Below are 11969 nucleotides of genomic sequence, written 5' to 3' on the forward strand. Positions count from 1 at the left end.
AAGCCTGAATTGTGACCCACTGTGTAATAATATTCTAGACAGTGTCCCATGTGCCCTTGATAAGAATGTGTATCTGCTTCTTTAGGGTGAAATGTTGTGACTATATCTGTTACATGCATCTGGTCCAGTGTGTCATTCAAAGCCATCGTTTCCCGGGGCGCCTGGGTGGTGCAGTCGGTTGAGCGTCCGACTTCAGCCAGGTCACGATCTCGCGGTCCATGAGTTCGAGCCCCGCGTCAGGCTCTGGCTGATGGCTCAGAGCCTGGAGCCTGTTTCGGATTCTGTGTGTCCCTCTCTATCTGCCCCTCCCCCGTTCATGTTCTGTCTCTCTCTGTCCCTCAAAAAATAAATAAACGTTGAAAAAAATTTTTTTCAAAAAAGCCATCGTTTCCTTGTTGATTTTCTGCTTGGATGATCTGTGGATTGCTGTCAATGAGTTGTTAAAGCCATCTACTTTTATTGTATTATTATCAATGAGTTTCATTTTGTTTGTTATTAATTGATTTATATCTTTGGGAACTCCAAGATGGGGGCATAAATATTTACAATTGTTAGTTCTTGGCGAATAGACCCCTTTATTATGATACAGGGCCATTGTTAACTCTTGTTACAGTTGTTGGTTTAAATCTAGTCTGTCTGATATAAGCATGGCTACTCTGGCTTTCCCTTGACATCTATTAAGAAGATAAATGTTTCTCCATCCCCTCACTTTCAATCTGCAGGTGTTTTAGGTAAAGTGAGTCTCCTGAGGGGCCTGGGCAGCTCAGTTGGTTAGGCGACCAATTTCAGCTCAGGTCACGATCTTCCAGTTTGTGGGTTCGAGCCCTGTGTTGGACTGTGTGCTGACACCTCAGAGTCTGGAGCCTACTTCGGATTTTGTGTCTCCCTCTCTGTCTGTCCCTCCCACAAGCTCTCCCTCTCTGTCTCTCTCTGAAAAATAAATATTTAAACATTTTTAAAAATAAAAAAATATAAAGTGAGTCTCTTGTAGACAGGATGTAGATGGATCTTGTTTTCTTCATCCATTCTGACACCCTAAGTCTTTTGATTGGAATATTTAGTCCATTTACATTAGCGTGATTATTGACAGTTATGAATTTAGTGCCATTGTATCACTTGTTTTAAAAAAATTTGTTAATATTTATTTGTCTTTGAGAGAGAGAGAGAGAGAGAGAGAGAGAGAGAGAGAGAACAAGCAGGGGAGGGGGAGAGAGAGAGGGAGACACAGAATCCATATCAGGCTCCAGGCTCTGAGCTGTCAGCACAGAGCCCAACACAGGGTTCAAACCTATGAACCATGAGATCATGAACTGAGCCGAAGCCGGACGCTTAACCAACTGAGCCAGCTAGGCGCCCCTGTGTCACTTGTTAAGTCATTGTTTCTGAAGCTTTTTTTCTGTTCCTGCTTAATCTCTGTCACTTTCAGTCTTTCTTTCCCACTCAAAGAGTTCTCTTTAATATTTTTTGCAGATCTCATCTGGTGGTCACAAACTCCATAATTTTTGTTTGTCTGGGAAGCTCTTTATGTTTCCTTCTCTTCTGAACGACAGTCTTGCTGGATAGAGTATTCTTGGCTGCAGATTTTTCCCATTCAGCACAATGATTCATGCCACTCCCTTCAGGTGTGCCAGGTCTTTGTGGAAAGATCTAACCTTATTTGTCTTGCCTTGTAGGTTATGGATTTCTTTTCCCTTTTCCCTTTTAGGATTTTTTCCTTATCTCTATATTTTGCAAATTTTACTATGATATGTCCTGGTGTTGGCCTGCTTTTGTTGATTTTTTTTCTTTTCTTTTTCTAAATTTACATCCAAGTTAGTTAGCATATAGTGCAACAGTGATTTCAGGGGTAGATTCCTTAACGTCCCTACCCATGTAGACCACTCCCCATCCCACAACCCCTCCAGTAACCCTCTGTTTGTTCTCCATATCTAAGAGTCTCATATGATTTGTCCCCCTCCATGTTTTTATATTATTTTTGATTCCCTTCCCTTGTGTTCATCTGTTCTGTGTCTTAAAGTCCTCATAGGAGTGACGTCATATGATATTTGTGTTTCTCTGGCTAATTTCGCTTAGCATAATATCCTCCAGTTCCATCCATGTAGCTGCAAGACGGCAAGATTTCATTCTTTTTGATTGCCGAGTAATACTCCAGTGTGTGTGTGTGTGTGTGTGTGTGTGTGTGTGTGTATACAAGCACACCCCACATCTTCTTTATCCATTCATCCATCGATGGACATTTGGGCTCTTTCCATACTTTGGCTATTGTTGATAGTGCTGCTATAAACATTGGGGTGCATGTGCCCCTTCAAAACAGCATACCTGCATCCCTTGGATAAATACCTAGTACTGCAATTGCTGGGTCGTAAGGTAGTTTTATTTTCAAAATTTTTAGGAACTTCCATACTGTTTTCCAGAGTGGCTGCACCCGTTTGCATTCCCACCAGCAGTGCAAAAGACATCCTGTTTCTCAGCATCCTCGCCAACATCTGTTGTGCCTGAGTTTGTTAATGTTAGCCCTTCTGTCAGGTGTCAGGTGGTATCTCATTGTGGTTTTGATTTGTATTTCCCCAATAATGAGTGATGTTGAGCATTTTTTCATGTGTCTTCTTTGGGGTAATGTCTATTCATGTCTTTTGTCCATTTCTTTACTGGACTATTTGTTTTTTGGGTGTTGAGTTTGATAAGTTCTTTTTAGATTTTGGATACTAACCCTTTATCTGATATGTCGTTTGCAAATATCTTCTGCCATTCCACTGGTTGCCTTTTAGTTTTGCTGATTGTTTCCTTCGCTGTGCAGAAGCTTTTTATTTTGATGAGGTCTCAATAGCTCATTTTTGCTTTTGTTTCCCTTGCCTCTGGAGACTTGTTGAGTAAGAAGTTGCTGTGGCCAAGATCAAAGAGGTTTTTGCCTGCTTTGTCCTCAAGGATTTTGATGGCTTCCTGTCTTACATTTAGGTCTTTCATCCATTTTGAGTTTATTTTTGTGTATGGTGTAAGAAAGTGGTCCAGAATCGTTTTTTCTGCATGTCATTGTCCGGTTTTCCCAGCACCACTTGCTGAAGGGACTGTCTTTATTCCATTGGATATGCTTTCTTGCTTTGCCAAAGATTCTGTGTGCCATACGTTTCTCTGTCCATTTCTGGGTTCTCTGTTCTGTCCCACTGATCTGAGTGTGTGTTCTTACGCCAGTGCCATACCGTCTTGATGATTACAGGTTTGTAATGCAGCTAGAAGTCCACTGCTTTTGTTGATTTTGATGGGAGTTCTCTCTGCTTCTTGGATTTGGACGTTTGTTTCCTTCCCTGAATTAGGGAAGTTTTCAGCTATAATTTCCTCACATAAGCCTGCCCCCTTTTCCTCTCTCTTCTTTCTCTGGGACTCCTATGATATGAGTATTACCACATTTTGTGGAGTCGCTAAGTTCCCTAGTTCTACGTTCATGATCCAATATTTTTCTTTCCCTCTTCTTTTCAGCTTTATTATTTTCCATAATTTTATCTTCTATATCACTTATTCATTCCACGGCTTCTTCCATCCTTGTTGTCATTACAATCCATCAGTTTCAACTCTCGGTTTTGGCATTCTTTATTTCAGGCCGACTAGTGTTTCGTTCTTTTATTTCTGTGGTAAGGAAGTCCCTGCTGTCTTCTGTGGTTTCTCAAGCCCAGGTAGCACCCTTATGATTGTTGCTTTAAGTTCTATATCAGGCATATTACCTATACCTCTTTTGATTAGATCCCTATCTGTAACCTTTTCTTGCTCTTTCTTTTGGGATGAATTCCTCCCTCTTGTATTTTGTCTAGGTCTCTGTCTTCTTCTCTGTGTTAGGAAAGCCTGCTATGTTCCCTGATTCTGAGAGCAATGGCTTTGTTAAAAACAGGTCATAATACTGACCAGAGCCTTGGTGCTTCAGGTGCCAGGTATATGGTGTGTGTATGCTGTGTGCAGTCTGCTGCTGTGTTTTTGCTGCTGTTTCCCTCAGGTTACTCTTCAGCAAAGTTTCTCCATTTCACCACTGGGGAGTGTTTGCACCTTGTCTAGAGTGTGGTAAGTTTTAACTAGCTGTGCTCTCATCTACTTGATGAAAGAGCCCTGAAGCTATTTCCAGTTAACTGAAGCTTTGTAGCACTCTGTGGTCCGTAGTCTTGTATGCGTGGGGTGTTTGTGCTGCTCTTCAGTGGGAAGGGCATGCTGCTCTGGTTCTCAGGCACGCTTGCCCTAGTAAAGAGGCACTGGCAGAGTGCAGATTGGTGAAGCTTGGTGTAAGCAGTTCTGGACTCCACTGTTTGCGCTGTGCTGCTCACTGAAGTCAGTCCATACTGATGAGTGGGCGATGAAAATGGCACCAGCCCTCTTTCTCATTCCCGAGAGGGAAGTTCATGCTGGCTGGTGTCTGGGAAACCCTCAGAGATGAGTGAATCATCTCCCTGCATGTGTCTCAGGTGTCCCACAGATCCCTGTCTTCACCGCATCTGTGTCTGGGCTGTCTGCCCATCTGGCAGTGCAGTGCACCTGTGTTATATCCCAGGCAGGCTGGCTGAGTTTTAAAACTCCAAAGTTTAGGGGCCTGTCGTGGTGCAGACCCACACCGGTCCTCTGGAGTAGGGGGGTGGTGTGCTTTGCCATGCTGGTGCTGATGCAGGTCTGTCCTAGAAAGGCAGCTGCACCAGTGCACAGGAGCTTGGAGTTTGGGGTAAAGTGCAGCAAAAACCGGTGTCTAGGTTGGCTGCCCTCAGCAGATGTCTCTGCCCTCGTGCTAAGAGGTGGGTGTGCACAATGGCACCTGCCAAATGTTTGGACCAGTGAGAGACAATGTCTCCTCTGCCAGATGCACTCCAAGAAGGGGGAAACATCTCTCCCAGTGCACCCCAGGGGATACTCAGATCATGCTGTGTGCTCCAGGGTCCTTCCCTCCCTTTCCACATGAGCACTACACAGCCACCAGGATCCATACCAGCCAAAATGAGGATCTCTGAGCTCGACTCATTCTAAAAATTCACGATAATCAGCCCTTCTTGTTTTCCCTGTGAATGGCTTTAGAAAGTGTTTTCCTTGTGCAATCCCCTGGGTTCTGTGTGCTTTCTTCCTCTCTCCTTCTCTCTCTCTCCCTCTCCCTACTCCTCCCCCTCTTGCTTCTCTTCCCCTTCCCCTTCACTTTCCCCTTTCCCCTTTCCCTTTACGTTTCTCTTTGTGTGTCATCTCTCTGTGATCATGGCTCCCTCTGTTCTGCAGCATACGCGGCCCTTTCCTCCCCCAAGTCATATCTCCACCTCTCTTAACTTTCACGGTGTGGCCTCTTGTCTCTTTCTTTAGTGGTGCAGTTTGTCATGTCTCTCTTCAGATCGTTTTCCTGGGTGTTCAGAATGATTTGATATTTATCTAGCTGTGTTCAGGGGATGAGGACTGTATAGGGAGGGCCCGTCTGTTACTCCACCATCATAGCTCCCTTTATGTTTGTTATTTATTGTTTTATATATCTGGGTACTCTCATATTCAGGGCATAAGTATTTACAATTGTTAGATCTTATTGTTGGATTGTTCTTTTTTTTTATTATGATATAGTGTCCTCTTCAACTCTTGTTATATAGTCTTTGGTTTAAAGTCTTGTTGAGGGGCGCCTGGGTGGCTCAGTCGGTTAAGCGTCCGACTTCGGCTCAGGTCATGATCTCACGGTCCGTGAGTTCGAGCCCCGCGCGTCGGGCTCTGTGCTGACAGCTCAGAGCCTGGAGCCTGTTTCGGATTCTGTGTGTCCCTCTCTCTCTGACCCTCCCCTGTTCATGCTCTGTCTCTCTCTGTTTCAAAAATAAATAAATAAAATAAAATCTTGTTTGATATGAGTCTTGCTATTCCAGCTTTCTTCTGATGTTCATTTGCATGATAGATGATTCTCCATCCCCTCAAGTTCAATCTGCAGGTGTCTTAGGTCTTAAACGAGTCTTTCTGAGGCAGCATACAGAAGGGTCTTGTTTTCTTGCTGGTTTATTGGGTGGGGGAATTAGTCTTGGTTTTTTTAGAGATTGTAACACCCTATGTCTTTGATGGAACGTTTAGTCCATTTACATTCAGAATAATTTTTTTAAGTTTATCTATTTATTTTGAGAGATAGTGAGAGACAGAGAATGCAGGAGGAGCAGAAAGATAAGGGGAGAGAGAGAGACAGAGAGAGAGAAGAAGTGTGAGAGAAAGAGTGAGGGAGAGAGAGTGAGAGAGACAGAGACAGAGACAGAGACAGAGACAGGGTCCACACTGTCAGTACAGAGCCTGATACAGGGCTTGAACTCATGAACCATAAGATCATGACCTGAGCCTAAACCAAGAGTTGGTCACTCATCTACCTGAGCCACTCAGGCACTCCCAGAGTAATTTTTTTTTTTTTAAGTAAGCTGCACACCCAGCACAGAGGCCAATGCAGAGCTCAAACTCAAATGCAGAGATCAAGACCTGAACTGATAAGAGTAAGTATTGATGAAAATGAACTTAGTTCCATTTTATGACTTGTTTTATCATTGTTTATGGAGATTTTCTCTGTTCCTTTCCAGTCTCTATCACTTTTGGTCTTTCCTTCTCACTCTAGGAGTCCCCTTTAATATTTCTTGGAGGGCTGGTTTAGTGGTCGTGAGCTCCTTTCATTTTTGTTTTTTGGGAAACTCTTCATCTCTCTCTCCATTCTGAACGACACTCTTGCTGCATAGAGTATTCTAGGCTGCATACTTTTCCCATTCTGCACGTTGACTATATCATGCCACTCCCTTCTGGCCTGCCAAGTTTCTATGGAGAGATCTGCAGCTATTCTGATGGGTCTTCCCTTGTTAGTTAGAGGCTTCTATTGTCTTGGTGCTTTTAGGATTTTTGATTTAGCAGTATATTTTGTAAATTTAATTATAATATGTATGGTGCTGGCCTTGCTTTTGTTGATTTTGTTGGGAGTTCTTTTTCCCTCCTGGATCTGGATGTCTATTTACTTTCTCAGATAAGGGAAGTTTTCAGCTATAATGGCCTGAAATCAACTTTCTATCCCCTTTTCCCTCTCCAATTCTTCTGGGACTCCTATGATACGAATGCTATTATGTTTGATGGAATCACTGAGTTCCCTAAGTCTATCCCCATGATCCTCTGTCTTCTTTCTTTTGTTCAGCTTCATTATTTTCCCTAATTCTATCCTCTATATGACTTATTTGTTCCTCTGCTTCTTCCACCCTTGTCATTACATCCAATGCGTTTCAAGTATCAGTCATTGCACTTTTCATTCCTGCCTGATTGTTTTTTAACTGTTTTGTTTCTCTGGTAAAGACCTCCCAGATGTCTTCCCTTCTTTTCTCAAGCCCAGCAAGTATCCTCAGATTATTGCTTTAAGTTCTCCATGAGTATATTAATTAGATCTGTGTTAATTAGATCTCTGGCTGTGATTTTACTGTTGTTGTTGTTGTTGTTGTTGTTGTTGTTGTTGTTGTTGTTGTTTGAATTGTATTTATTTATTTTTAGAGAATGAGAGAGTGAGACAGGGGATGGCTGGAGAGAGAGGGAGAGTGAAACTCCCAAGCAGGCTTCTTGCCTAATCACAGAACCCGATATGGGCCTCATTCTCATGATCCGTGAGATCATGAACTAAGCCAAAAATCAAGAATTGGATGGTCAACCGTCTGAGGCGCTCTGGCTGTAATTTTATCTTGTTCTTCCTTTAGGGAAGAATTCCTCCATGTGGGCATTTTGTTTAGGTCTCTGTCTTCTTCTGTATATTAGAGAAGCCCATCAAATGTTCTTTTCCTGAGAGTAATGGCTTTATTAAGGAGAAGTCATATAGTGTCCATGGCCTGGTGCTTCAGGGAGTGTCTGTTGTGTGTACTGTGTGTACTCTACTGCTGTGATTTGCTGCTCTATCCTTCAGGCCAGTTGCTTGCAGAGGTTCTCCTTGCCCACAGTGGGCACTGTTTGGTCCTTGGCCTGAATGTGGCAAATTGTAACTAGGTGTCTCAGGCCTGCTTGTTAAATGAGACCTGATGCTACTTCCACTAGAACTGAATCCTTGCAGAACTCTCTGGTCAGGAGATGTGGTGTGTGGGTGGGTTTCTGCTGGTCATCTTTCGAATGGGCCCACAGCCGTGGGACTTAAGCCCACGTGGCCCAGAAGGGCAGTGCTGGCAGAGCGCAGGTGGGTGGGACTTGGTGTATGCAGGTTAGGAATCCAGTGTTCGCCCTGTGCTGTTTACTGGAGCTGGATTTTGCTGAGGGGCAGTGGAGGAAAATGGCACCAGCCAACCCCTTTGATCCTGGAGAGGGGTCTCCATGCTTACTGCTCTCAGGGAAGTGCTCCCAGAAGGCTGAATAATCCCCCATGCATCCAAGGCAGTTTACAGAGAGCCGTTTTCACTCTGTCTGTCTCTGGGATGTTTGCTTGCCAGGAGCAGTGCTTTGGGCTCTATCCCAGCCCAGTATGCTGACTTTTACAACTCAAAAATTTAGGGACATGCTGTGGCAGGGGCCTGTGCTGATTACCTGGGATAGGGTCTCTCCATCCTGAGGCTGATGCGTGTTTGACCAAAGGGGCGGTTGCCCCAAAACACGGGCCTTGGGACTTGGAGCAAGCAGGCTAGGCAGCCAGTGTCAGCTTGAGCCACCCTCAGCAGCTCTTCTGCATCTATGCCAAGGGGCATGGGAGGGAAATGGTGCAGCTGGTTCTTTTGTTCCCAGGGAGGCATCTCTGCTAACCCACTTCTCACAGATGCACTCCAAGAAGAGTGAACAGTATCTGCCCTGTGGTCCCTAGGTGTTCTTCAGATCGTGCCTTCTGACTCCAGGTTGCTTGCCTGCCTTCTCTAGAGGAGTAGGGCAGACGCTCAGGGCTGCATCCCAGTGAAACCCACCAACATTTAAAATCTAGTCTCTGAGCCCTGTTGGTTTCAAAAGCTGCCAGGTGTCAGGCCCTCTGATTTCTCCAGCAAATGGCTTTGGGGAAGTGTTTTCCTAGTGCAATCCCCTGTGCTCTCCTCCCTCCCTCCCTCCCTTCCTCCTTCCCTCCCTCTCTCTGTCTCTCTCTGTCTCTCATCTCTCAGGGATCCCAGCCCTCTGCAGCCCCCCAATCTGTTTCTTGCCCAAACCCCATCTCTGCACTTCCTGCTTCCCTTGATGTGACATCTTCTCTCCCTCTAGTTGTGCAGTTTGTTCTGTTGAACCCAGGTTGATTTTATGGGTATTCAGAGTGATTGGATAGTTATTTAGTCATGTTTAAGGGAAGAAATGAGCCTAGGATCCTCCTTCTCTGCCAGTATCTTAGCTCCTCCCCTCCCCCAGTCCAAAGATGTCTAATGGACACCTCCTGAGTTTCTCTGCAGTGAGCCAAGCAATCTAAAGGCTTAAATGAATGGAGTTCCAGGGGCTCCGATGCCAAGGAGTCCACACACTGAAGCCACCTACCAACGTGTTTCTTTTGCTGGAAACTGTACATCCACAAGAAGGCCATTAGACTCAGGTGGCTCCAATGCCTTAGCCACCTACACCTCACTTCAAGCAAATTCTTGTAAATGCCTCAAGGGTCAGAATTCAAAACCCAAGGCTACCCTGTCTCTAACAGGCAACTAGGCTTTCCCATACAAGATAGTTTCTGAAGCTATAGCCAGTCATGTAACGTGTTTCCTTTTCTTCTCATTTTGGTCTACAAAAGCCTTTCCCCTAGTTGGGTTTAGGGCTGCCTGATTGGATTTGGTGTTTGCTCAAACAGGCACTTCTAAATTTTAATGTACCTCACTTTATTTAAGCAAAACTAATAAAAGTAAAAAGCCACAGGACTCACATTTACTCATGGTGCATGTAATAATGAGGGCTGCCACACAGCCCTGTGTAATATTACATAAAATGTCCTCTTCTTTTTCTTTTTTAATTTTAAAATTATTTATTTATTTCAAGAGAGACAGAGTGTGAGAATGAGAGGGGCAGAGAGAGGGAGACACAGAATCTGAAGCAAGCTCCAGTCTCTGAGTTGTCAGCACAGAGCCCGATACAGGGCTCGAACTCATGAACTGTGAGATTATGACCTGTGCCGAAGTAGGACACTTAACCCACTGAGGCACCCAGGCGCCCCTCCAACGTCCTTTTCTCACAAAATCACCTCTTGTTGTTTCCATCACACCTGCCACATTCTAACGTACAATAGAACTTAGTATTCCTGCTTCATGTTTCCTGTGTTTTTCTTGAACACGATAAAAGGCACATGAAGACGGGACTGCTTCTCTTGTAACTGAATTTTCCCATGCATCTACCAAAAGTTCTTGCAAACACATTATGTGCTCAATGCACATTTTTTAGAACAGTGAATAAACATGACATTTGAATTTGCCTCTCATTTTAACTATTCTGGGTACCCTAAATGTCCTCTTTAAGTCTCCAAATTAGTGTGAAAATTAGTAAATGAAATCTTACTAGAATGGATTCAGGAGGCCCTGGAGGGAGACCTCTCACGCAGACATGACATGCATAAAGAGCAGGAGGGGGGGAGATAACTTTTGTCTTGACAAGGGAGGACACATTCCCAGTAGGAAATTAATCTCCTGCCTTTCACAAAAAGAAGGATGATCTCTCCTTGCCCCAGTAAGGAAACACTAACCATGGCATGCAGCCAGTGAAAACCCGCCACAACCTCAAACTTTTGTTCTTCAGTGAACTTTTGTTGAAAGCAACTCTCCCCAATCTCCACCTTAAACCTAATAAACCCAGACTTTTGTGGTGCCTAAGTGGCTCACTTGGTTGAGTTTCCAACTTCAGCTCAGGCCATTTTTTTATGGTTCATGAGTTCAAGCCCCACATTGGGCTATCTGGTGTCTCCCGGAGCCTGGTCTGGATCCAATGTGCCCGCCCCCCACCCCCGCCCCTCTCTCACTTGCTCTCCCTCTCCAAAAAATAAATAAACATTTGTGAAAGTAGCTCTGGAACTTTTTTTTTTTTTTAATGGTGACTTTCCCTCTGTCTCTTGAACCTTGCCTGTGGATTGCCATGGTGTGGTTATCCTCAGTTGAAATTCCTTTGTCATTCGTGAATAAATTCAGTTTGCTAGTAAAGTAACTGGCTATTTATTTTTAAGCTGGACAGTAGTATTGTTCAATGCTTGTAGGAATGAAAACGTACATTCTTGAGATAAAACCCTCACAAAAACCAAGTATTGGTGTAGCACAGTCACATGCTCCATTTGGTTCTATCTTTTCTCAGACTTAGAGCCTGCTTCTAAAAGTTCTGTTAGTTTGTAACTGTTTTTTACTCTTTACTGATATGTAGGGAGGTGGAATGTTGGTTTGCCCATAGGTATTTCTGGCACTGTCTTAAACCACTAGATAAACGTTGTGAACTGCTTTCTGAAATGGGCATTTCACATCTGATTTTCTAGGATACTTTCAATTCCTACTGCCAGTGCCTGAAGAAATGAGAATCACTTCCCAGCAAGGAGATGAGGTCATTGGGTTCAGGTAATCCTTTACTTCAGGGTTCAGATTCTCCCTTTGCACACACGCTCCAACTAAATGGCAATGTGTTTGGTACCAAATATAGCATCTGTTAAGTTGCTCACTGTTTGGGATCGATGTCAATCTCCTGACAGGAACTGAGTATATGTGGGTATGTGGAGTAAGTAATATATGGATAAAAATGTTCCTCAAAAGATGGGAAGATACAGGGTGCCTCTGTGGCTCAGTCAGTTTGGGATCCAACTTTGGCTCAGGTTATGATCTTGCGGTTCATGGGTTCGAGCCCCACCTCAGGCTCTGTGCTGACAGCTCAGAGCCTGGAGCCTGCTTCGGATTCTGTGTCTCCATCTCTCTGCCCCTTCTCCACTCACACTCTGGCTCTCTCTCAAATGTAAATAAACATGAAATGGAATGGAATGGAATGGAATGGAATGGAATGGAATGGAATGGAATGGAATGAAAATGAAATGAAAAATGAAATGAAATGAAATGAAATGAAATGAAAATAATTTAAAAAATGAG

This window comes from Prionailurus viverrinus, chromosome E2, assembly GCF_022837055.1.
Source record: "Prionailurus viverrinus isolate Anna chromosome E2, UM_Priviv_1.0, whole genome shotgun sequence".
Lineage (NCBI taxonomy): Eukaryota > Metazoa > Chordata > Mammalia > Carnivora > Felidae > Prionailurus > Prionailurus viverrinus.